General features: G+C 39.5%; 1 protein-coding gene across 1 annotated transcript in view; it reads right to left on the reverse strand.

The window, feature by feature from the left end:
- Positions 1 to 24841, reverse strand: part of AKAP6 (A-kinase anchoring protein 6) — a 461269-nt gene that overhangs the window by 308357 nt on the left and 128071 nt on the right. The gene's annotated exons all lie outside the window — the stretch shown is intronic.

A 24841-nucleotide genomic window follows, 5' to 3' on the forward strand; every position in this document is an offset into this window, starting at 1 on the left:
ATTATAAACCATTTTAAAAGGAATTAAAAATAAATATATAGGAACTAACATATACATACAACTGTATATAAAATAATCAACAAGAACCTATTGAAAAGGACAGGGAAGTCTATTCAATATTCTGTAATAAACTATATGGAAAAAGAATCTAAAATAGAGTAGATATACGTGCATGTATAACTGAATCACTTTGCTATACACCTGAAACTCACACAACATTGTAAATCAACTATATACCAATATAAAATAAAAATATTTTAAAATTAAAATGTGTAAAAGGCATAATGCAAAAATAAATAAACATACAATATATAAAATTCTTACACTGCTGCTAAAGCAGTACTTAAGAGAAATTTTATAGCTCTTAACACCTATATAAAAACTGAAGAAAAGTCTCAAATCAATGACCTCAGATTCCACCATAGGAAATTAGGAAAAAAGAAGACCACTAAGACAGCACACATAGGGAAACCCTAAAAGTATAACACACATTTGGTTACTGACAAGATAACAAGGATGACCCTTCTCCAAGATATCTCAAACCTTGTTAAATACCAACTCTCAGCCATTGAGGATGTAGGCCCACAGTCACCGGATCTATAAACACTGTAGGAAGCACTCAGCAGAAACGGTATGTTCTTTTTAAAAGACCAAAGACGCTAAGAATTGAAAGAAAGCTATAACACATCCATACTGCATATATTCACAGGAAGTAAGCTTGATGATCATGTTTTTAATGAGATAGCTCTCATACTTTATGAGAATATTTCACTCCTGCTACCACTGTTGGGAGTTTAAAGCTAAGCTTGTATTAAAATGAATTAGTGTTCCTAAATCTCTTAGAATGAGCCACGCAAAATTGTCATTTTTACGGGTCCAAAATTATCAAATACGGACAACTGCATATTGTTTGAGCTAATTATTCCTAAAACTGCAATAGGTATAAATGCTAGAAGAGCAATAATATTGAAGCTTTTCAAGGTTATCAAGGTGACAGAATGTACATACTATTTCCAATTATTAGTTTTTAAATTTCTTAAGTCTCAGACCATGACCCTTGTCTCTACAAAAACTTTCCCTACCAAAGTCACAATATGTCACCCCCAAATCCTACCACACAGATATCCTTCTAGGGACACCCCAAAGGATTCATGTGATCACACACATATACCTATATGTTCCTTAATAACGAATGGACAATTTTTGCTCCTGAGAAATTTATCCAAAGTTATACAACACCAGTGTGTCTCAATTTAAGAACCTGATGTACAAAAAAGATCTAAAACATAATTTATGAATTCCTGTTCGTTTTATACATAGATTCCTTAAAAGTGATCACCTTTTGAAGTGTTAAATTACTCCAATTACAGAACCCTGTTTGTACATATGTTTCAGAAGTATGTCTGTCATATGATATGAGGTATATGTATAAATTTGAATAAATGCTGAATTAAGTAACCCCCTCAGGCGGAAGTTCTAAAGCATCACTTACAGCGTTTACATATGTATTTTATGTGCTAGACACTTGGAAGCCAAAACTAAATTTGATACTTTATAATGTAGGTCAACATTGGAGTAAGAAGAGCAAAATACTGCAGTATTTTAATTCACTGACACAGGGCACAAACAGAATGCTAAGTGATGTTATTTGGAAAAGAGTACTGCTGATTTTCATCTTAGTCTAAAAATAAAACCCAGAACCTCTTAAGCGGTTTTAAAATATATGAAAACCATACTAAGAGGCTTAACATTTTCTCCCGTTCTTTCTCACAAATATAAAAGCCTGTCTTTTGGAGTTAGAATAAGGGAAATAAAACAGAAAAGAGGAAGGTGAGTTTTAAAGAGACACTTCACCACATGCCAGATAAATCACTTTGTCTGAACTCCATCAGTCTCCCTTATGTCCTAGAATTTTCACGTACCTGAGTAAGAAAATGAAGGCTGTCATTTGGCATAAGGTCAAGGAAGGGTGTGAAGTAAAGTACCCACCAAAACAGACACACCATGTGCAGAAGAGATACTTGAGATCTCATGTCCAGCTCTAGAACTGAACAAGCTATTTTATGACCTCTATCCAAATGATAACAGAATTTCGTGTAAACAACAGCCTACCTGAACTGCACTGCAAGAAGAGCTCCAAGGTGCCAGGGGTCCTACACAGGCTGCGGAAGTTTCACGTTCCTCAGCCAAGCCATCCGCTTCTGTCCGTTACTCCACCACGGCCCAACAGTTTGAAAGCAGAGCACTGAAAGCCCAGATCTTGTAACTCAAGTACATTTGGTTTTTAACCAGTTGCCACTGGTTAACCAGCTTTACAAACAGAGAATATAAAACACAACATACAACTTTCTTTCCATACCTGAACACTTTGAGGCTTTGGGCCTAACTGCCTAGAGGCGTGTTATGAACTGTTAACTTACAGTAAGCTTTCAAATCCTCAGTCCCTCAGCTCCCAGACTGTTAACTGGAATTCCAGTCCACATGTGCCCCTCACAACTAGCAGGGTTATTTTAGGCACTGACCTAAGTTCTCAGAGAATGTAAGCTGATGGCAAAGGGGAGTCTAATGTGTCAGTTGCTTGGTTACAATAGAAAGCTCATTCGAGAAGTTTACAATTTGTGTGCAGCACTTCCTCCATGCCCCACTAGGTAGATTTTACTATGTCTGAAGAGAAACCTTGAAATTATACACCTACCTTTTAATGCCCACAGAGAGCTGAGACCCATCATAAATAATAATCATTCAACAGAGGCATGCAATGACTTGGACAGCTGTTTTACAAAACAAATTTAAGTTCTGACTAGCAGTATTTAGTCACAAAGTGTGCCGCTCCACAAGGTATCCCAGTAAAAGTAAACTACACAGAATCTAATCAAGATTATGGATTCCCATGCAGGCTCTCACAGAGAAAGCTATAAATACAAAACACTCTAGACATTTTTCATAATTATTAAAGTTAGTTCCCCTCTACGTATTTACCAGGTCCCACTATTTCTAATAAAGCACCCCACCTACTGGCTAATATAACCAGTTTGTAGACACGATCTCATGGGAGAAATAACCAAAAAAAGAAAATAGTAGAAGGAAATTGCATTGTGCCTCCTTACCAGTGAGCTCCTCCACATAGCACTGAACATTTTGACTCCCAGAGGCAATGTGGGATAAATTCACAAATCTTTCCACTTCCTCATCAACACCCCTCTCATGATTTCCACAAAAATCAGAACTCAGAGACAGATCCTGAATTCCCAGGAGGAGAGTGGATATAAATTAAATATAAGGAAGAATTTCCTGAATTGGAGATCTGCTGAGAACTACTTGTAGAAAGAATTAGTCAGACCTCATTCTGAGAAGTTTAGCTTAAAAGGCTGATATATCTATTGGGAATGGTTAGCAATGGTCTCCCCAAAGAGAGCACCAAAATGGAGAAAGTCTAAAAGCCTCATCTCTTTCCTTAGGTACTGTTCTCTCAAACTTTTCCATAGTCAGCTCAGTGGTCACCTCCTCTGGAAACTTCAGGAATCCCCTTAGCTGCCTTAATGCCCCTTCCTCAGTGCTTCCAGCTCTGCCACCACCTGATATCTTAATGGTCTTGTTACCTTCTTCCTAGCTCCTTAAACAGGGAATTCTGGTAGGCAGTTGCTATGTCACCTTCATCTTTGCAGAACAGGCTTATATCAGCACCCTTGGGAGAGGTCAATGAATGTTTGCTGAATGACTGAACTGGGGGATGTTACAGAATTGCTAGAGCACATGTGGCCTGCTTCTGAGTTCAATAAGCCACTCCCACTCTATTCCCACTCTCCTGGGATACTGTTAGTTCAGGGTGACCAGCAGCTCTGAGACAGCACAATAAACATGCTGTAGACTTCATTACAAAACTGGATGTATATCTGATGAAGAGGCAAACAAATGAATAACCACATGTCAAATCTTTAGTGAGAGTGCACTTAGAGTCCATTCCCAGCTGCAATCTTAAGTCAGGCCTGCTCTAACCAGTTAGTTCCAATGATAAATAGGAATGCACTTTTCCAAAGCCAAAAGGCTTTCACACTGTTCCCTCTCGGACATTCAATTACCCTTTTTCTCTTATACCCTAGTTCCCACTTCCCCCATTTGTGACAGTAATACAGAGAAGGAAGACACATTCAGCAGTCAAGGCCAACTAACAATTTGGATGAATCACACATTATAATGGTTACAAACTGGTGGAACTTTGACCTTAAAATTCTTTGAATATCTTTCAAAAGTGAGGGAAAAAATCATATTTTCCACTAGGATTAAGAAAAAGTACTTGGACCACTAGAATATCTCTTAGGAATTATTTTTTATCATTGATTTTAATCTAGAATTTGATAGCATAGCCTGTGACTTTTTTTTTTTTGAAAGAGAGAGACATATAACCCCAGTTCTGTGGTCAGTTGCAGCCTGGCAGGAAGAAAAGGAACATGTACTTCATAGGGTCCTATTTTTAATTCTCATTTAAATAGCTGTCAGCTCTAGCCAGCACAAAAGAAGAAAGATGACAAAATCAAGACAAGATTTTTCCAACCAGAACCAAGTGTTAACATCGGTCTGTAAAACTATGCTTATTTGAGAATTTACAGAGAATTTAAGAAGCATCCAAAAATAATTTCTGTAAGTCTGGCACACACCAAAAGGTTATGTATTAGATGTGTAATCCAATAGAGGCATTTGACAAAGCTGTAAGAGAGAGTCTTCTAAAATTCAGATAAAGGAAATGTATCTTTTTAATGGCTCTCATTGAGAAATATTCATTTAAATATAAATTAACTTGTTTGTTCAATATCCATTATACATTAAGTTCTATGCTCAGATCTCCCAATTTTAAAATGAAAAGAACACAGTCCCCGTCCTCAAGGAACTTAGAATTTAGAGAAATGGGTAAGTAAATAGTCGCAATGTTGTTTGGGAAGCCCAGAGCTGGTATTTGCAGAGGGCGCCATGAGAAGAGGACAGTGAGGAGGGGCACCCTAGTCAGAATAAGGCAGAGAAGCCAGTTAACAGGGGGAGTGCAGCAGAGTTCTACAGAACAACTTAGCATCAGATATGGATTTTTGTGGGGAAGCATTGAAGGAAGGAAAAGCATCCTATGAGAAGACCTGGAGGTAGAAGAGTATGAAGTACTTTGGCTGAGAGAGCTGGAAAATGTCAGTATGAGAAGAGCCTGGCACACAAGAGTAGGAGTGAGCAGAGAGGCAAGAGATGGATCCAGAGAATAAGATCATTTGTCACATTGCAGGCCAACCTGGAGGAAGGGATGTCGAGGACCATGGCGAGCAGTACACCTTAATCCTGAGGGGCTCCAGCGGGCCTGTTGTGGTGGAAGACTCCAATTAAAAAACTCAATTAGAGTTCCTATCATGGCTCAGTGGTGAGTGAACCTATCTAGTATCCATGAGGACGTGGGTTCGATCCCTGGCCTTGCTCAGTGGGTTGAAGATCCGGCATTGCCATGAATTGTGGCATAGTTCGCAGACACGGCTCAGATGCATTGCTGTGGCTGCACTGTAAGCCAGCAGTTACAGCTCTGATTCGACCACTAGCCTGGGAACCGCCATATGTCACAGGTGCGGCCCTAAAAGACATAAGACCAAAAAAAAAAAAAAATTCAATTAAGTCATGATTTAGTTTCCCATTTGAGTCATGGATCCACACAGACAAAATCAACTGTTGTTACATAAAAGTTGCATAACTGATATTGATACTACTCTTTATTTAGTAATTATAGTCTACATATAAGTGTAGCTAGAAACATAAGCTTCCTTTTTAAAGGCATATGTAGTATATATTAAAGCAATGATCCAGGATCACAAAGTCATTGGAGTTGGAAATCTGGTTCAATTTCTTTTTATTGTAGAGGAGGGAACTAAGGTTCAGAGTGGTTGTCATTTGCTCCAGTCATAACCCAGCAAGGGCCAGCTCTTGCACATGAACAGAGGTCTAAGAGTATGCTACAGTACATAGTGCCTGCCTTCAGTATCTGCTTCACGGGGAATAGGTATAATAAACATAAATTTAGGAGTTCCCGTCATGGCTCAGTGATTAACAAACCCCTGAGGTTACGGGTTCAATTCCTGGTCTCGCTCAGTTGATTAAGGATCTGGCTGTGGCATAGGTCGCAGTGGTGGCTTGGATCCCGTGTTGCTGTGGCTGTGGTGTAGGCCTGCGACTATAGCTCTGATTCTACCCCTAGCCTCGGAAATTCCATATGCCTCAGGTGCAGCCTTAAAAAAAGCAAAGAAGGGAGGTTCCCATCGTGGTGCAGTGGAAATGAATCCAACTAGGAACAATAAGGTTTCGGGTTCAATCCATGGGTGCAGCCCTAAAAAGGCAAAAAGACCAAAAAAAAAAAAAGGAGTAAAAAAAACCCCACATAACTTTATCCTATGGGTTACAGAGAGCTATTATTGAATTTTTTGGGCTTTTTTTTAATTACTCAAATAAATTTATCACATCTGTAGTTGTATAATGATCATAACAATCCAATTTCACAGGATTTCCATCCCACAGCCCAAGCACATCCTCCCATCCCCCCATCCCCCAAACTGTCTCCTCCGGAGACCATAAGTTTTTCAATGTCTGTGAGTCAGCATCTGTTCTGCAGAGAAGTTCAATCTGTCCTTTTTTCAGATTCCACATGTCAATGAAAGCATTTGATGTTGGTGTCTCACTGTATGGCTGACTTCACTTAGCATGATAATTTCTAGGTCCATCCATGTTGCTAAAAATGCTGGCATTTCATTCGTTTTAATGGCTGAGTAATATTCCATTGCGTATATGTACCACATCTTCTTGATCCACTCCTCTGTTGATGGACATTTAGGTTGTTTCCATGTCTTGGCTATTGTAAATAGTGCTGCAATGAACACTGGAGTACATGTGTCTTTTCGAGTCATGGTTTTCTTTCTTTCTTTCTTTCTTTTTTTTTTTTGTCTTTTCTAGGGCTGCACCCACTGCACATGGAGGTTCCCAGGCTAGGGGTCTAATCAGAGCTGTAGCTGCCGGCCTACACCACAGTCACAGCAACGCAGGATCTGAGCCATGTCTGCAACCTACACCACAGCTCATGGCAACACCGGATCCTTAACCCACTGAGTAAGGCCAGGGATCAAACCCACAACCTTATGGTTCCTAGTTGGATTCGTTAACCACTGCGCCACAATGGGAACTCAAGTTTTGCTTGAGATTTTTTTTTTCTTTCTTTCTTTCTTTCTTTTTTTTTTTTCCGAGTCATGGTTTTCTCTGGATAGATGCCCAGGAGTGGGATTGCTGGATCAAATGGTAGTTCTATTTTTAGTTTTCTGAGGAATCTCCATACTGTTTTCACAGTGGCTGCACTAATTTAAAACCCCACCAACAGTGTACTAGTGTTCCTTTTTCTCTACACCGTCTCCAGCACTTATTGTTTGTTGACTTTTGGATGATGGCCATTCTGGCTGGTGTAAGGTGGTACCTCATAATGGTTTTGATTTGCATTTCTCTAATAATGAGGGATGTTGAACATCTTTTCCTGTGTTTTTTTGGCCATCTGTATGTCTTCTTTGGAGAATTGTCTGTTTAGATTTTCTGCCCATTTTTTGATGGGGTTGTTTGTTTTTTTGGTATGGAACTGCAGAAGGTGTTTATAAATTTTGGAGATTAATCCATTGTCAGTCGATTCACTTACAAAGATTTTCTCCTCTTCTGTGGGTTGTCTTTTCATTTTGTTTAGGGTTTCCTTTGCTGTGCAGAAACTTTGAAGTTTGATTAGGTCCTACTTGTTTATTTTTGTTTTTATTGTCAATACTCTAAGAGGTGGATCTGAGAAGATGTTGCTGTTGTTTATGTCAGAGAGTGTTTGGCCTATGTTTTCCTCTAAGAGTTTTATAGTGTCTGGTCTTATATCTAGGTCTTGAATCCATTTGGAGTTTATTTTTGTGTATGGTGTTAGGGAGTGTTCTAATTTCATTCTTTTCCATGGGGCTGTCCAGTTTTCCCAGCACGACTTATTGAACAAGCTGTCCTTTCTCCATTGTATATTCTTGCCGCCTTTGTCATAGATGAGTTGGCTGTAGGTGCGTGGGTTTAATTCTGGGCTTTCTATCCTGCTCCACTGATCTATATTTCTGTCTTTGTGCCACTACCATGCAGTTTTGGTGACTGTTGCTTTGTAGTATATTCTGAAGTCTGGGAGCCTGATTCCTCTAGTTCCATTTTTCTTTTTCAGGATGTCTTTGGCTTTTCTGGATCTTCTGTGCTTCCAAACAAACTTTAAAATATTTTGTTCTAGTTCTGTGAAAAATGTCCTTGGTAATTTGATAGGAATTTCATTGAATCTGTAGATTGCCTTAGGTAGTATAGTCATTTTGATAATATTAACTTTTCCAATCCACGAGCATGGTATATCTTTCCATCTATTTGTGTCATCTTTGATTTCTTTCATCAGTGGCTTATAGTTTTCAGAGTACAGGTCTTTTGTCTCTTTAGGTAGGTTTACTCCTAGGTATTTTATTCTTTTGGATGCGATGGTGAATGGGATTCTTTCCCTAATTTCTCTTTCTGCTCTTTCATTGTTAGTGTATAGAAATGCCGTTGATTTCTGTGTATTAATTTTGTATCCTGCAAATTTGCCAAATTCATGGATGAGCTCTAACAGTTTTCTGGTAGAGTCTTTAGGATTCTCTAGGTATAGGATCATGTCATCTGCAAATAGTGATAGTTTTACTTCTTCCTTTCCAATTTGGGTTCCATTTATCTCTTTTACTTCTCTGATTGCTGTGGCTAGGACTTCCAAAATGATGTTGAAGAGTAGTGGTGAAAGCTGACATCCTTGTCTTGTTCCTGATCTCAGTGGGAATTCTTTCAGCTTTTCACCATTGAGAATGATGTTAGCTGTGGGTTCATCATATATGGCCTTTATTATGTTGAGGTAGGTTCCCATTATGCCCACTTTCTGAAGGGTTTTTATCAGAAATGGGTGTTGGATTTTGTCAAAGGCTTTTTCTGTGACTATTGAGAGGATCATATGGTTTTTATTCTTCAGTTTGTTAATGTGGTGTATCACACTGAAGGATTTGCAGATATTGAAGAACCGCTGCATCCCTAGGATAAATCCCCCTTGATCATGATGTGCAATCCTTTTAATGTATTCTTGGATGAGGTTTGCTAGAATTTTGCTGAGGATTTTTGCATCAATGTTCATCAATGAAATTGGCCTGTAATTTTCTTTTTTTGTGGTATCTTTGTCTGGTTTTCGTATCAGGGTGATGGTGGCCTCACAGAATGAGTTTGGGAGTATCCCTTCCTCTGCAATTTTTTGAAATAGTTTCAGAAGAAGAGGTGTTAGCTCTTCTCTAAAGTTTGATAGAATTCGCCTGTGAAGCCATCTGGTCCTGGACTTTTGTTTGTTGGAAGTTTTTTAATCACAGTTTCAATTTCAGTTCTTGTGATTGGCCCATTCATCTTTTCTATTTCATCTTGGTTTAGTCTTGGAAGATTGTACTTTTCTAAGAATTTGTCCATTTCTTCTAGGTTTTCCATTTTATTGGCATATAGTTGCATATAGTAGTCTCTTTTGATCCTTTGTATTTCTGTGATCCATTGTTACTTCTTTTTCATTTCTAATTTTATTGATTTGAGTCTTCTCTCTCTATTGCTTGATTAAGTCTGGCTAAGGGTTTATCAATTTTGTTGATCTTTTCAAAGAACCAGCTTTTCGTTTCATTGATCTTTTCTATGGTTTTCTTTGTTTCTATTTCATTGATTTCTGCTCTGATCTTTATGATTTCTTTCCTTCTACTAACTTTAGGTCTTGTCTGTTCTTCTCTCGTTAGCTGCTTTACATGTAAAGCTAGCTTGTTTGTTTGAGCTTTTTCTTGTTTCCTGAAGTGGGCTTGTATTGCTATAAACTCTCTTAGAACGGCTTTTGCTGCATCCCATAGGTTTTGGAGTGTCGTATCTTCGTTGCCATTTGCTGCTAGGTATTTTTTAATTTCCTCTTTGATTTCTTCAGTGAGCCATTCATTGTTTAGTAGCATGTTGTTTAGTCTCCATGTGTTTGTGTTTTTGCAGATTTTTTCTTGTTGTTGATGTCCAGTTGTATAGTGTTGTGGTTAGAAAAGACGTTTGATATGATTTCAATTTTCTTAAAGTTACTGAGGTTGGATTGTAGCCCAGGATGTGATTAATCTTAGAGATTTTCCATGTGCACTTGAGAAGAATGTACATTCTGTTGCTTTTGGATGGAATGTCCTATAAATATATATTAAGTCCATCTGGTTTAATGCATCATTCAGGGCCTGTTTCCTTATTGATTTTCTGTCTGGTTGATCTGTCCATTGCTGTAAGTGGGGTGTTAAAGTCCCCCACTATGATTGTGTTACTGTCAATTTGTCCTTTTAAGGTTGTTAGCAGTTACCTTATATATTGTGGTGAACCTATGTTGGCTGCGTAGATATTTAAAATTGTTATATCTTCTTCTTGGATTGATCCTTTGATCATTATGTAATATCCTTCTTTGTCCCTTAAAATATTCATTTTAAAGTCTCCTTTGTCTGATATGAGTATTGCTATTCCAGCTTTCTTTTGATCTCCATTTGCATGAAATATTTTCTTCCATCCTCTCACTTTCAATTTTTATGTGTCCCTAGAAGTGAAGTGGGTCTCTTGAAGATAGCATATATATGGGTCTTGTTTTTGTATCCATTCAGCCAGTCTATGTCTTTTGGTTGGGGTGTTTAGTTCACTAACATTACGGTAATTATTGATATGTATGTTCTTACTGCCATTTTATTAATTGCTTTGGATTTGTTTTTGTTGTTCTTTTTTCTTTTCTTCTTCTCTTCTTCTTTTCTGCCTAGAGAAGTTCCTTTAGTATTTGTTGTAAGGCTGGTTTAGTGTTGCTGAATTCTCTCAGCTTTTGCTTATCTGTGAAGGTTTTGATTTCTCCTTCAAATCTGAACGGGAGCCTTGCCAGGTAGAGTAATCTTGATTGGAGGTTTTTTCCTTTCATCACATTAAGTATATCATGCCACTCCCTTCTGGCCTGCAGAGTTTCTGTTGAAAAATCTGCTGATAACCTTATTGGGGTTCCCTTGTATGTTATTTGTTTCTTTTCCCTATCTGCTTTCAAAATTTTCTCTTTGTCTTCAATTTTGGTCAGTTTGATTAATATGTGTCTTGGTGTATTCCTCCTTGGGTTTATTTTATATGGTACTCGTTGTGCTTCCTGGATTTGAGTGAGTGATTCCTTTCCCATGTTAAGGAAGTTTTCCGCTATTATCTCTTGGAATATGTTTTCTGTCCCCTTCTCTCTCTCTTCTCCTTTTGGCACCCCTATAATATGGATGTTGGTGCATTTAACATTGTCCCAGAGTTCTCTGAGACTCTCTTCATTTGTTTTCAATCTTTTTTCTCTTTTCTGTTCTGCATCCGTAATTTCCACTAATCTGTCCTCCACCTCGCTTATTCATTCTTCTGCCTCCTGTATTCTGCTGTTAGCTGCTTCTAGTGAATTTTTTATTTCAGGTATTGTATTTTGCATCTCTTCTTATTTAAGTTTTATATCTTGTATCTCTTTGGTCAGTGTTTCCTGTAAGCTATCCATCTTTGCCTTCGGTTTATTTCCAATGTCTTGCATCATCTTCAGCATCAACAGTCTAAAGTCTTTTTCCTGGAGGCTAAGAATCTCCTCACTGCTTAGCTGATTTTCTAGGGTTTTTCCTTTCTCCCTCATCTGAGTTCTAGTTCTCTGTCTTTTCATTTTTATAGGTTTTTGGTGTGGTGACCTTTTTACAGATAATAGAGTTATAGCCTCTCTTACTTCTGGTGTCTGCCCCCTTTGTGGCTAAAGTCAATATGGGGGGCTTGCTGTAGGCTTCCTGATGGAAGGGGCTGATGCCTTCCCACTGGCAGGTGGAGCCGATTCTAACCCCTCTGGTGGGTGGGGCTTAGTCTCTGGATGGAATTAGAGGCAGCTGTGTGCCTGAGGGGTCTTTAAGTAGCCTGTTTACTGAGGGGTGGGGCTGTGATCCCACCTGGATTGTTGTTTGCCCTGGGGCTTCTCACCACTGACAGGTGGGGCCAGATTTTCCCAAAATGGCCACCCCCAGAGAAAGGCAACTGCTGAATATTCCCGAGAGCTTTGCTTTCAATGTCCTTCCCTCACAACTAGCCACATTCACCCCTGTTTTCCCAGGACGTCCTCCAAGAACTGCAGTCAGGTTTGACCCAGATTCCTATGGAGACTTGGCTTTGCCCTGGGACCCAGTGCACGTGAAAGTTTGTGTGTGCCTTTTAAGAATGGGATCTCCATTTCCCCCAGTCCATGGAGCTCCTGCACACAAGCCCCACTGGCCTTCAATGCCAGATGCTCCAGGGCCTCTTTCTCCCAGTGCCAGATCCCCACACGTGCGAGTTTGATGTGGGGCTCAGAACTCTCACTCCTGTAGGTGAGTCTCTGTGAACCAGTTAGTTTCCAGTCTGTGGGGCTTCCCACCCAGGAATATGAGGTTGTTTATATCATGAAATCGCCCCTCCTACCTCTTGATGTGTCCTCCTCTTTTTCTTCTGGAGTAGGATATCTTTTTTAAGTTTTCCAGTCCATTTGGGTGAAGAATGTTCAGCTTTTAGTTGTGAATTTTGTTGTTTTTAGGAGAGAAATTGAGCTCCAGTCCTTCTATTCCTCCATCTTAATCCCGTCTCAGTCAGGTGTTGTCCTCTTATCATGAACAAATGCTGAAACTCTGGGGAAACCCTCAGTTTCCTAATCTATGAAAAGAGGAGCTTAAACCCATCTTGCAGCACATGAGGACTCCCCCTGCAGCTAGCCTGCCCTGGACACACTGCAGCTGATCCATATCATCCTCGCTATGGAAAAAATAAAAACTCAGCTCTGATATTAGGAAAGGAGCCATCTTAGATGGTTGAAGGAGACCGGTATGGAAGGATCATTCAATGTGCGGACTCATCACCCGCATTGACCAGGGTAGCCGTCCTCTTGCGCCTCTCACCTTGCCCAAGGCTTTAGGATTTAGGCGGGTGATAATCGGTTCCAACTTTAAAAGGGTTCACCACGCGCCAGGTCCAGGATTGTGGCGAGCAGCAGGCAGATGCAGCCGCAGAGGCTTGGTGTGGCTCACATGGTGCCCTGGAGCTGGCAGCAGTGGCGGGGCAGTGGTGGAGGTGCCATGGTGGGGCCTCTTGCCATGGGCTCAGATGCACTCCTGCCTCCGTATCATTGAATTTTAAGCAGAGTAGCAAAAGCTTGGGTGGGAACTTTATTTTAGAAGGTTTATTCCTTTTTTTTTTTTTTTATCTTTGTGCCATTTCTTGGGCCACTCCCGAGGCATATGGAGGTTCCCAGGCTAGGGGCCCAATAGGAGCTGTAGCCGCTGGCCTATGCCAGTGCCACAGAAATGCGAGATCCAAGCCGCATCTGCAACTTACACCACAGCTCACAGCAACACCGGATCCTTAACCCACTGAGCAAGGGCAGGGACCGAACCTGCAACCTCATGGTTCCTAATTGGATTTGTTAACCACTGAGCCATGATGGGAACTCCTATTCCTTGTTTTGATAAGGGGATGAGAATAGGGGTCTTTTTAATAACTGCAACCAAGAATGATGATGAGAGTTGGAGCTAAGCAAAGGCAGTGGCTTTGGAAAAGAGTGAACATATTGCAGAAACAATAAGCAGATATAATAGACATGGTTGTCTATTATATGTAATAGACAATTAGATATAACTGGACATGGTGGGTAAAGAAGCAGAGATGTTGAGCATACTCATCATTTCCCAGCATGGGTACCTGAGTAACCCAGGAGGAAGTATCTAACAGGATGTACACAAAGTGTTTATGGAGAAAAGATATGTCACTTTGACTTGAAATGAGCAGAATTAGCCTGAGATCAGTGGAGTGCGAGATGTCACAGCCAGATCACCTTCACAAGCCATGGGACATTCTTGGTATCCAAGGTAGTCTATGCTATCTTTGTTGCTCCTGAGGCATGAACATAAATTATAATTACTATTCCCTCATAATACCATTATACTATAACAGTAACTTAAGCTTCTAATTTTATCATTTTTTATCATTTTTTTAATTTTATTTATTTATTTATTTTATTTTATTTTCTCACTGTACAGCAAGGGGGTCAGGTTATCCTTACATGTATACATTACAATTACATTTTTCCCCCACCCTTTCTTCTGTTGCAACATGAGTATCTAGACAAAGTTCTCAATGCTATTCAACAGGATCTCCTTGTAAATCTATTCTAAGTTGTGTCTGGTAAGCCCAAGCTCCCAATCCCTCCCACTCCCTCCCCCTCCCCCTCCCATCAGGCAGCCACAAGTCTCTTCTCCAAGTCCATGATTTTCTTTTCTGAGGAGATGTTCATTTGTGCTGGATATTAGATTCCAGTTATGAGTGATATCATATGGTATTTGTCTTTGTCTTTCTGGCTCATTTCACTCAGTATGAGATTCTCTAGTTCCATCCATGTTGCTGCAAATGGCATTATTTCTACTTCTGGTTATGGCAGACTAGCTTATGCAGAACAACCATCTCACTGAAAACAGCTGGAAAAGCTGAACAAAAAGAATCAGTTTGAAAGCATAAGAGAATTACCAAGGCAGCAGGGATTTGAGAGCCTAAGATCCCACAGAGAAAAGAAATTCAGAGAGATAAGATATTTGTACCATTATAAAGACCTTTGCAGAGCTGCAAGCTGAGCTAAGAGATTGAGAAGTTGGGTTGAACTTCTAGCAGTTTTCAGCGCTGAAGGGACAAAAACTGGAGCTCAGAACCCAGCAAGGAGGAGGAGCTCTGTTTTTGTTTTTGTTTTTAAAAAGGCTTTTGTGGGGAACTCTAAAAGACCACTCCAGAGGAGCACGGGTAAACCAGAACTAGACCATTAGACCAGTCCTTACAGATGAATCCAACAATACCTAAAAAAAAAGAATAATGCATCATGACCAAGTTGGATTCATTCCAGGAAACCAATACTGCTTTAATGTTTGAAAAAGAAATTTTTAAAAATCACATGAAGATTCCAATTCAGAAAAAGAAATTTGCTAAAAAGGCAACATTCATGGATAAATTTCATAGCCATGATTTGAGCAAAGGAATTTGGATACAAAAAAAAAATTTATCTGGTAAGATTATTTTTATTTTAAGCTCAAAAGCAGGCAAAACTAAACTACGTTATTTAGAGATGCTTACACGGCAGTAAAACTTTAAAGCAATGAAATGAGTATCGCAAAGTCAAAATGTTGGTTACTTCTGAAGGGACAAAGGGGCTGGTATCAGAAGGAGTATGTGGGATGTTTCCATGCTCTTGGCAAAGTTCTATTTTTGTTTTTTAATCTAGGTTGTTATAAATCAGGTATTCGCTTTAAAATTTTTCAATTAAAAATATATTTATATGGCAGTTTTAAAAAGGAAATATATACTCATAGGAATACAGGAAGATTTGAATGGATAATGAAAGACATTACTTTTTTGGATAAGCAGACTCAGGATTAGGATGATGTCAATTCTTCCTAAATTCAACTCTAAATGTAACAAAACTCTAACAAAAAACAAGAGAATTTCATTTGGTACTAGACAAGCTGATTATAAATTTTACATGGAAAAATAAGTTAGAAAGGCAGGAAATTTTTGAAAATATTATTTTCAGAACATTTAGTTGGCAAGAGAGACAAAGACAATTATAGAACTAATGAAACATATCATAAAACTATAATACATAAAGCAAAGTAGTGGTTATACATGAATAAATAAATTAAAAAAGAAAGCTAGGAGTTCCCACCATGGCTCCACGGAAACGAATCTGACTAGCATCCATGAGGTCACAGGCTCAATTCCAGGCCTCACTCAGTGGGTTAAGGATCTGGCATTGCTGTGAGCTGTGGTGTAGATCACAGATGCAGCTCGGATCCCGAGATGCTATGACTGTGGCATAGGCCAGCAGCTACAGCTCCAACTGGACCCCTAGCCTGGGGACCTCCATATGCTGTGGGTGTGGCCCTAAAAAGACAAAAAAAAAGAGAGAGAGAGATAGAAATGTGATAAAGATGGCATAAGTGCGGAAAAGACAATTTATCAAATAAATGATATTGGACATTAAGGGAAACTTTGATCTTTGATTAGTAAAACTTTTTTTTTTTGTCTTTTTGCCTTTTCTAGGGCCACTCCCATGGCATAAGGAGGTTCCCAGGCTAGGGGCCCAATAGGAGCTATAGTCGCTGGCCTATGCCAGAGCCACAGTAACACAGGATCTGATCTGCGTCTGCAACCTACACCACAGCTCATGGCAACACCAGATCCTTAACCCACTGAGCAAGGCCAGGAATTGAACCTGCAACCTCATGGTTCCTAGTCAGATTTGTTAACCACTGAGCCATGATGGGAACTCCTGATTAGTACAACTTTCATGTCCATGTTTTTAAGATGGACATCAGTGTAAACTCTCAAATAATATAGATTTAAAACGTAAATCTATCAGAGTTCCCCGGTGGCCTAGTAGGTTAAGGATCCAGCATTGTCACTGCCATGACTCAGGTCGCTGCTGTAGCACAGGTTTGATCCCTAGCCCAGGAACTTTCACATGCTGCAGGTATTTGGGGGGGGGGGGGGTGGAAAGAAAATAAAATTTGAAAGTATTAGAGGAAAATACAAGGGAAAGATATTTATGGTATTGAAGTGGAAAAGACTAAAGAATGACACAAAACCTATAAGAGAAAAAAAAATGGACAAGTTCCACTACAAAAAATTATATTTCTAGGTGCTCCCTTCATGGCTCAGTGGAAACGAATCTGACTAGCATCCATGAAGACACAGGTTCGATCCCTGGCCTAGCTCAGTGGGTTAAGGATGCGGCATTGCCCTGAGTTGTGGTGTAGGTCATAGAAATGGCATTGCTGTGGCTGTGGCGTAGGCCAGTGGCTACAGTTCTGATTTGACCCCTAGCCTGGGAACCTCCATATGCTTCAGATGTGACCCTAAAAAGACAAAAAAAATTATATTTCTATTTGAAAAACACTGTAAACAAAGTTAAAAAATATAAGTGGAAAACTAAGAAGAGTATTCACAAATATTCACATTTTCTATAAATCAACAGGTAAAGGAGCAACAGCCCAAAAAAGTTTACAGAAAAGGAATTAGTAAGAAAATTATACAGAAGGGAATACAATTGTCTTTTAAATACATAAAAAGATATTCAATGTCATTGATAATAAGAGAAAAAAATTAAAAAATCAAAACTACATTTAAATACCATTTTTATTTATCAGATGAGCAATACAGAAGAATTAGTATACGTTCAAAGAGACATGCTCATATTTTGCTGGTGAGAATATAAATTATTATAAGGTTTATGGAAAATGATTCATCAATATTGGTCAAAATCACCAATACACATTATATACTTTGAGCAGCAAATTACAGTTCTAGAGATTATTTTCCTGTAGATATACTAACATAAGATGACATTATGAAATTATTCATTGTAGTATTGGAAATAATATGTCCATTAATATAGGACTGAATAAGCAAATTGTGTTTATATATATATATGGTGGAAAACTATGCAGGTGTTATTCTGATTTGGAATGTTCTCCAAGATACATTGTTGCAATATATTTATGTAAAGTCGGCAACATTTGCATGAAAAATATTGAATAATTCATTCATCCATAAATATTACTTGAATACATTTTCTGTGCCAAGCATTTTTCTAGGCCCTTGGAAAATATCAGAGGACAAACCAGCTCAGTATATTTAGGCAACTGAACAAAGGGGAGAGTGCAGGAGGTGTAGCCAGAAAGGTTGGTGATGGGGAGTTGCAGGGGACACATACTGCCACTGCAAGGACTATGGGCTTTTTCTACTCTGAGGTGAAACCACTGGGGGTTGTCACAGGATGGTGTCCTGAGAAGAAGCCTTTACAATGAAGCCTAGTAAGTTTTGTTTGTTTTTTAAGGGAGTGCTCTTGGGAGGATCTCCTGAGGAAGGGGAAGAAAGTAGGCAGGGTTGGGGAAAGTTGGGCTATAATGCATCAGTCTGCCCCACACGGAACCCTGAAACTGAAAGCACTCTTCAAATTGTTCCAGGTTGGAATGAGGGGGCTTTTATAGGCCCACACAGCTTAAATATAGCATAGAAATGGAGACTGCAGTGAGTTCATCGAAGGGTGAGAGAAGAGGAATTGGAAACAGTAACTGGAGACAGTTTTTTAAGGATTACAGCTGTACTGGGAGCAAAGAAATAAGGTGATAGCTGAAAGCAAAGGTACAAATCAGGGAAGAGTTCTTCCTCTTTCAGGCTGGATTATGTTATCACTTGCTTATATGCTGAAGGGACTAACGTAGTTTATAATTGTTTTTGAAGATTATATTTGATAGCAATGACTGCCTCTGGAGAGGAAAAGCACTGAGGCCCAATAATAAGGGCAGGAGGGAGGAATCAGTGTTTACCATTTTGTATCTTTGCATGTATCCCCTAATTACAAATCAATCAATAAAATAGAACAAAGTATATATTTATAATCTTGACACAGGAAGAGAGCCTAAAATATTATGTGCAGTAAGAGAGTTGGTTAAATAATTGTAACCAATATGTTTTTAAAATTTATATAAGTATGAATATAAATATGGACTAAAAGTCTAGAAAAATATATACCAAGTTGTCAACAGAAGTTACCTCAAAAAATATGAGGAGAATTCTCACTTATTGGTCATTTGATTTTGTCAACAATCCAGTATATCAGAAAAATATATACATTTCATATTTTAAAAATATCTTTACCAGAGTTCCCGTCATAGCGCAGTGGTTAACGAATCCGACTAGGAACCATGAGGTTGCGGGTTCGATCCCTGGCCTTGCTCAGTGGGTTGAGGATCCGGCGTTGCCGTGAGCTGTGGTGTGGGTTGCAGAAGTGGCTCAGATCCCACATTGCAGTGGCTCTGCTGTAGGCCGGCGGCTGTAGCTCTGATTAGACCCCTAGCCTGGGAACCTCCATATGCTGCGGGAGCGGCCCAAGAAATGGCAAAAAGACAAATATATATATATATATTTACCATATATGAATCTGTAAGTATGAATTACTCTTCTGTGTGTTGAAGTAACAAGAAAACCAACTACTTTCCTGGGTCACTGAGATCTTTAGGCATGAGCAGATGGGGTGGGGGCTGTGGGGGAATATGAAGAATCAGACTCCAGCTGGTTGAGTAAAATTGTATCAAACTCTGACTCCTGAGAGCAAGTATTGCATTGCTTCAGGTACCAATCCATGCCTACCACAGTGACACCCAAATTCAAACAAATGATAAATGAAAATAGATTTTTAAAAATATTTTGGCTCCACACTGGTTTATACTAAGTCACAAAACCATTTCTCCCTTCCTTCATAATAGCTATGTTTGTCGCTTTACACAAAGATCTACAAATCACATGAAGAAATCCAATGTCAGAAGCATGACCAACTATGAATGGGCAACTTGACTATGAATAGGGCACAAATGTTTAAGAATAAAGCCCATAGGATTCTGCATATTGCGCCGTTATTTCAGTCATAAGACTTCAGGGCTTAACACAGATCTTTCATCAATGCAAGAGCCTACATAATGAAAATTTAGTATTCAGATCAGTTGTGAATTTTCTCCTCTCAAAAGATGACTCCAATGTTCTCTTAGGGCTATGATCACTGCTTCTTTCTTTTAAATATTAGACAAAGTAGCCAATATTTCTCTCTCATCCAGTCGCCTACCATTTATTTGAATTAGGATACAAATATTTAGTCATGATATGCTCCTTAAAGGAAGACTATTAAGAGACATAAACTCCAGCTCCAAGATGTAATTCTCTTACATTTGCAGGAAGATTTTTTTCCTCTCACCGCTCAAGACACCCTGCAAATCCCAGATTAGCCTCACAAGGCCTAAACCATCTCAGTGCCAATATGAGGGAGGTAAAAAACTCTACAGACCCCGAAGCATAAGACTTGAGAGGAAAAAATAAACATATGGGCCCATCTATGTAGTACAAAAAATGTTCAGGACATAATATTAAGTTAAGGAAACAATGTACAGGAGTTCCCTGGTGGCCCAGCAGGCTAAGGTGTTGTCTTTGCTGTGCCTTGGGGGCAGGTCACTGCTCCTGCCCCCAAGGCATTCCCATTGTGTCTCAGCGGTAATGAACCCAACTAGTATCCACGAGGATGTGGGTTCAATCCCTGGCCTCACTTGGTGGGTTAAGGATCTGGCGTTGCCGTGAGCTGTAGTATAGGTTGTTGATGCAGCTTGGATCCCACGTTGCTATGGCTAGGGTGTAGGCCAGCAGCTGTAGTTCCAATTCAACCCCTCACCTGGGAACTTCCATATGCTGTAGGTGTGGCTCCAAGAAGAAAAAAACAAAAAACAAAAAACACCCTGCCCCAGGAACTTCTGCATGCCGCATGTGTTGCCAAAAAAAGAAAAGAAGGAAATAAAGTATAAAACTATGATGGAGGCTGAGTCCAATTTTTGTATACATGTAAATAAAAGCTGGATAAAGGGAATACATAATACATAGTGGGTATCTCTAGTGGACCATAGATGATTTTTATTTTTTTCATTTTTGGCCACCCTGTGGCTCCTGGGCCAGGGATCAGATCCAAGCTTCAGTCATCTCCTAAACTGCAGCTGTGGTAACGCCAGATCCCTAACCCACTGTGCTGGGCAGGGGATCAAATCCACGTCCCAGCGCTCCCAAGATGCTGCCAATCCCATTGTACCTCAGAGGGAGCTCCAATTTTCTCCTCATTTTTATAAGACTATGTATTATTCATATAATCAGGGGGAAATAATAGAAGTGATTTTTTTAAAAAGCAATCGTATGTATGCTAAAAATCTATCAAGAGTGGGAAGTAGGTGTTGGCTTGATATAAGTCACATGTTCTCAAGTTGAAACCTGATGGAATTCTTTCTTAAAAATCATTTTCCCCGTGTTCCTGGGAGTCCTTTAATGTGTCAAATTCTCACGGAAACAGGGGCAGGCAGCTCCATCCTCTCCTTTCCTCTCCTCCTAATATATTTTCCTCAACACCCTCTAACTTGAGACTAGCTCTTTCCTCCTGGATACTAATTTTATTCTGAACCAAAGAGGACAACGTAGAAATCAGGAATTCTCATGGTAAATGGTAAATTCCATTTCATCAAGGAGCCTTGTTCACACTGCTCTTTCATTCCCTATTTAATTCAACCATTCTCTCTCTCTCTCTCTACTTATGCAGCCATTTACCATCTAAAAGAGCCGTAATCATCTTTCCTCATAGGCAGTCATCACAAAAGTTTGAGTGTTCTGGGAGTTCCCCATAAAACCTACCCTGATCTACACTTTGAGCAGAGATTTACTTCAGGCTAAATCTAGTTTTCCATGTGCTGATTATCTCTTTCTGGCATCAGATTACATTTTAGGGGCTTTATGATGGCAGAGATCTCCTCTGATGTGTCTTCTACTTCATTTGGCTTTCTCTCTGAGGACAGTCAGTTCATCTTTAATCCTTGTCATCATGGTTTATTATCTTAGCTGCTGCTGCCATCACATCTTGGCCCCATGTGGAACCTGGAATTTTCCTCCTCACAATTCACTTACTTAACCATTTAGTCATCTGTTTAGCAGAAGGACTTTTATCTCCCTGACATCTATCCTTTGGGTTTCATAGACCTGAGTGTGATGTCTTCTTGACATGTTTGATGGCAATCACAGAGGGACTTGGCTTGCAGGCACGTGTGTGCACACGGGGGAGAGAGAGAGAGACAGACAGAGAGATGCTTCCTGGCAACAACATTCACTGATGTTGGCTCTTAATTTTAAATACGAAAACTCAAAACTCCATATACGGCAATGCTCAGTAAATGTCTTTGCTCTGAGTCTTAGTGTTTGCTTCTGGCATTTAGGGTTGATGCCCACTAGATCTGTCATGGCAAGCTATGCGAAAAATTCACTGTGGATGCTAAACCTCAGCCAGGCAATGCCTATTGACCGAATAATCAAATATTCCCATCATACCAGCTACATTTATATGGTGCTTATTGTGGCCAGGCATCATTCTAAGCATCTCACAGATACTATTTAATTTATGTTCATTACAACCCAATGAGATAGATGCTATTATTATGACCATCATTTTACAGAAAAGGGAAATGAGGCACAGTGAACTGTCTTTGGTAGCTGTGAAAGAGGTGGGGCTGGAATTTGAACCCAGACAGTTGGGCTCCAAGAATCGACTCCCTTAACCACTACTCTAAATTGCCTCTTGAATGTAGCAAGATCTCTATAAATAAAAATGCTTCGTTACTGAAAAGATCTGGCTAAATTGAGTTTGGGAACCAAAGTAGTAAATATGCCATGAGGCATTTTTGCAAGTCTGTGATGCACACTTGTCTTGGAATTGAGGCACTAAATTAGTTTGTCAGGACAGACACTCAACACATGTATGGACGCCAAGTTGCCTTGGAGCTGAGCTTCAACCAGCCAGCCTCAGCCACTCCTTGTGAGAACTGTGAACCCCACCCTCAACTTCCTTCTTCAGCTGCTTCTAGTTATGGAATATTTTTCCCTTTATCTCTATTATTTTTAACTCTTATGATTCAGAAAGATCCTTGATTTAGGGCCCAGCCTAAATCTTTTAATCTTTATCTGTACAATTAATGGCTAGATTAAACTCTATGTATGGGAAATAAGGCTAAAATCCAGTAGGTGACTTCAACTGCTATGCGAGGATCTTAATACAATGCATCTTTGAGGTAATTTATAGTAGGGAAGTTCAACTGAAACCTCTTCTAGCCCCATTTTGCTGTTTGCCCTTGTCTGAGTAGTCTCAGCTGGCTTTGTGGGCTCCTGAATAAGGAGGCACCATGCATTTTTCCCCAGGCCTCTCAATCCTATCTAAGGAGTTCCTTCTATAGATCCACCCTCCTTCCCTGGCTGTCTGTTGATAACCCTTTTAAAAACTAATCACTACAAGAATGTTAAGCGCTTGAGGTCAGCATTTTTGTCAGTTTTGTTCCCTGCTATGCCAAGAAGAATGTCTGACATATGGGAGGCTCTCAATAAGTATCTGTTGAAATGTTAAATATCATATAAGACACCAGAAGATATAGCATATAAATGTTTAAGAACAACATCCTGAATTTTTGTTTCGGCATAGAAATAGCAAAATTTAAAGGCACAAAATAGATAATAATTATAATATTCTGTAGTTAAAAGTGGGCTTAAAACATTTTTATGGGTAGTTGAAAGAGCTAAAAATGATTTATGGCTGCAGACAGCACATAGATTAAGATGTAAGGATTCAGGTGAGTGAGTGGGTTGTACGCTAGTGCTGCAAACGGAAGCTGGTTTTGCTTGAAACTCCATACTGAGAAAATTCATCAGGATGCTTCTTTTGAAGCTTTGCTCCTCACAGAATAGTAAGACATACCTGCCATCATCCTTTAAGACACCTTGCCCACGTGGCACCTTCAAAATAAGAACCAACAACTAAAATATTCGCTAAAAATGATGAACTAGGGGCAATGTCTGAATCAGGCGCAGTCGGTGTGATGGCACAATGGTATAGTCTGGAGATGGCCTGAAAGGCAGTCTTAGCATTGCTATTAACAACTTCAACTCCTTGGGAGAGAAACTTAACCTTTGTCTCTAAATGCTCTCATTTGTTAAGTTAGGACCAGGACCCATGATGGACGAGGATTAAATGTGGTAATACATGCATAGTACCTGACATACAGTAAGTGCTAAATATTCACGATGACTATTATACATTAATAAACCATTAAAGGTAAAGCATAAAAGATCACTACACTGAGACTTCTATTCCTTTGCATAATGTTCATCAGATTATAGTCCTGGGTTCATTTTCAGAGAAAAAATTTAAACAAATATCCTTCCTGTATCTCAAATAAAAATACAAAGTTGAGAATGAAAAATCTAGAGCTGTGGAAGGGAACAAATGCACACTTTTTTCCCAAATGAATGGGGAAAAAAAATCAATATACTTCCTATCTTCCAAATCTAAGAGCATATAAACAAATTTATAGACATGTAACACAGAGATTTGGAATCAGAACCAATAATGGAAAATGAGTGAAGTGCAAAGACCAAAGAGAATTTTTTTTAAGGGCCACACCTGCAGCATATGGCGGTCTCCAGGCTAAGGATCGAATCAGAGCTGTAGCTGCTGACCTACACCACAGCCACAGCAAGATCCAAGCTGCATCTGTGACCTACACCACAACTCACTGCAGCACCGGATCCTTAACCCACTGAGCAAGGCCAGGGATCAAACTTGCGGTCTTCATGGATACTAGTCAGATTTGTTTCTACTGAGCCATGAGAGGAACTCCCAAACAAAATTTTTAAGCTAAATGCAAAACCAAGTGAACTGGGAATATATCCCACATAGAGAACTTCAATCTTCATCTCCTTCAGGGAGAAGTGCTTGTTTCCTGAAAGAAGCAATACCTATTTCTTTTCTGTTTGTAAACTACAAGCCAGCCCCATCTGGAATTTAGTTTGGTTACAAATAAGTTTGTCAGTCAGTCTTTAACCTTGAAATCTTTTTTTCTCTTCTCAGAGAATTCTAAAGACAATATTCAGACTCACTCGTATTTTCAATCAGAGAACTTGTTTGTATATGTAGAAGTTGAACCACATGAAATTACCTGTATTTATGGAGGTCCCGTCCTGGCTCAGTGGTTAGCGAATCCGACTAGGAAACCATGAGGTTGAGGGTTTGATCCCTGGCCTCACTCAGTGGGTTAAGGATCCGGCGTTGCCATGAGCTGTGGTGTAG

This window comes from Phacochoerus africanus, chromosome 9, assembly GCF_016906955.1.
Source record: "Phacochoerus africanus isolate WHEZ1 chromosome 9, ROS_Pafr_v1, whole genome shotgun sequence".
Lineage (NCBI taxonomy): Eukaryota > Metazoa > Chordata > Mammalia > Artiodactyla > Suidae > Phacochoerus > Phacochoerus africanus.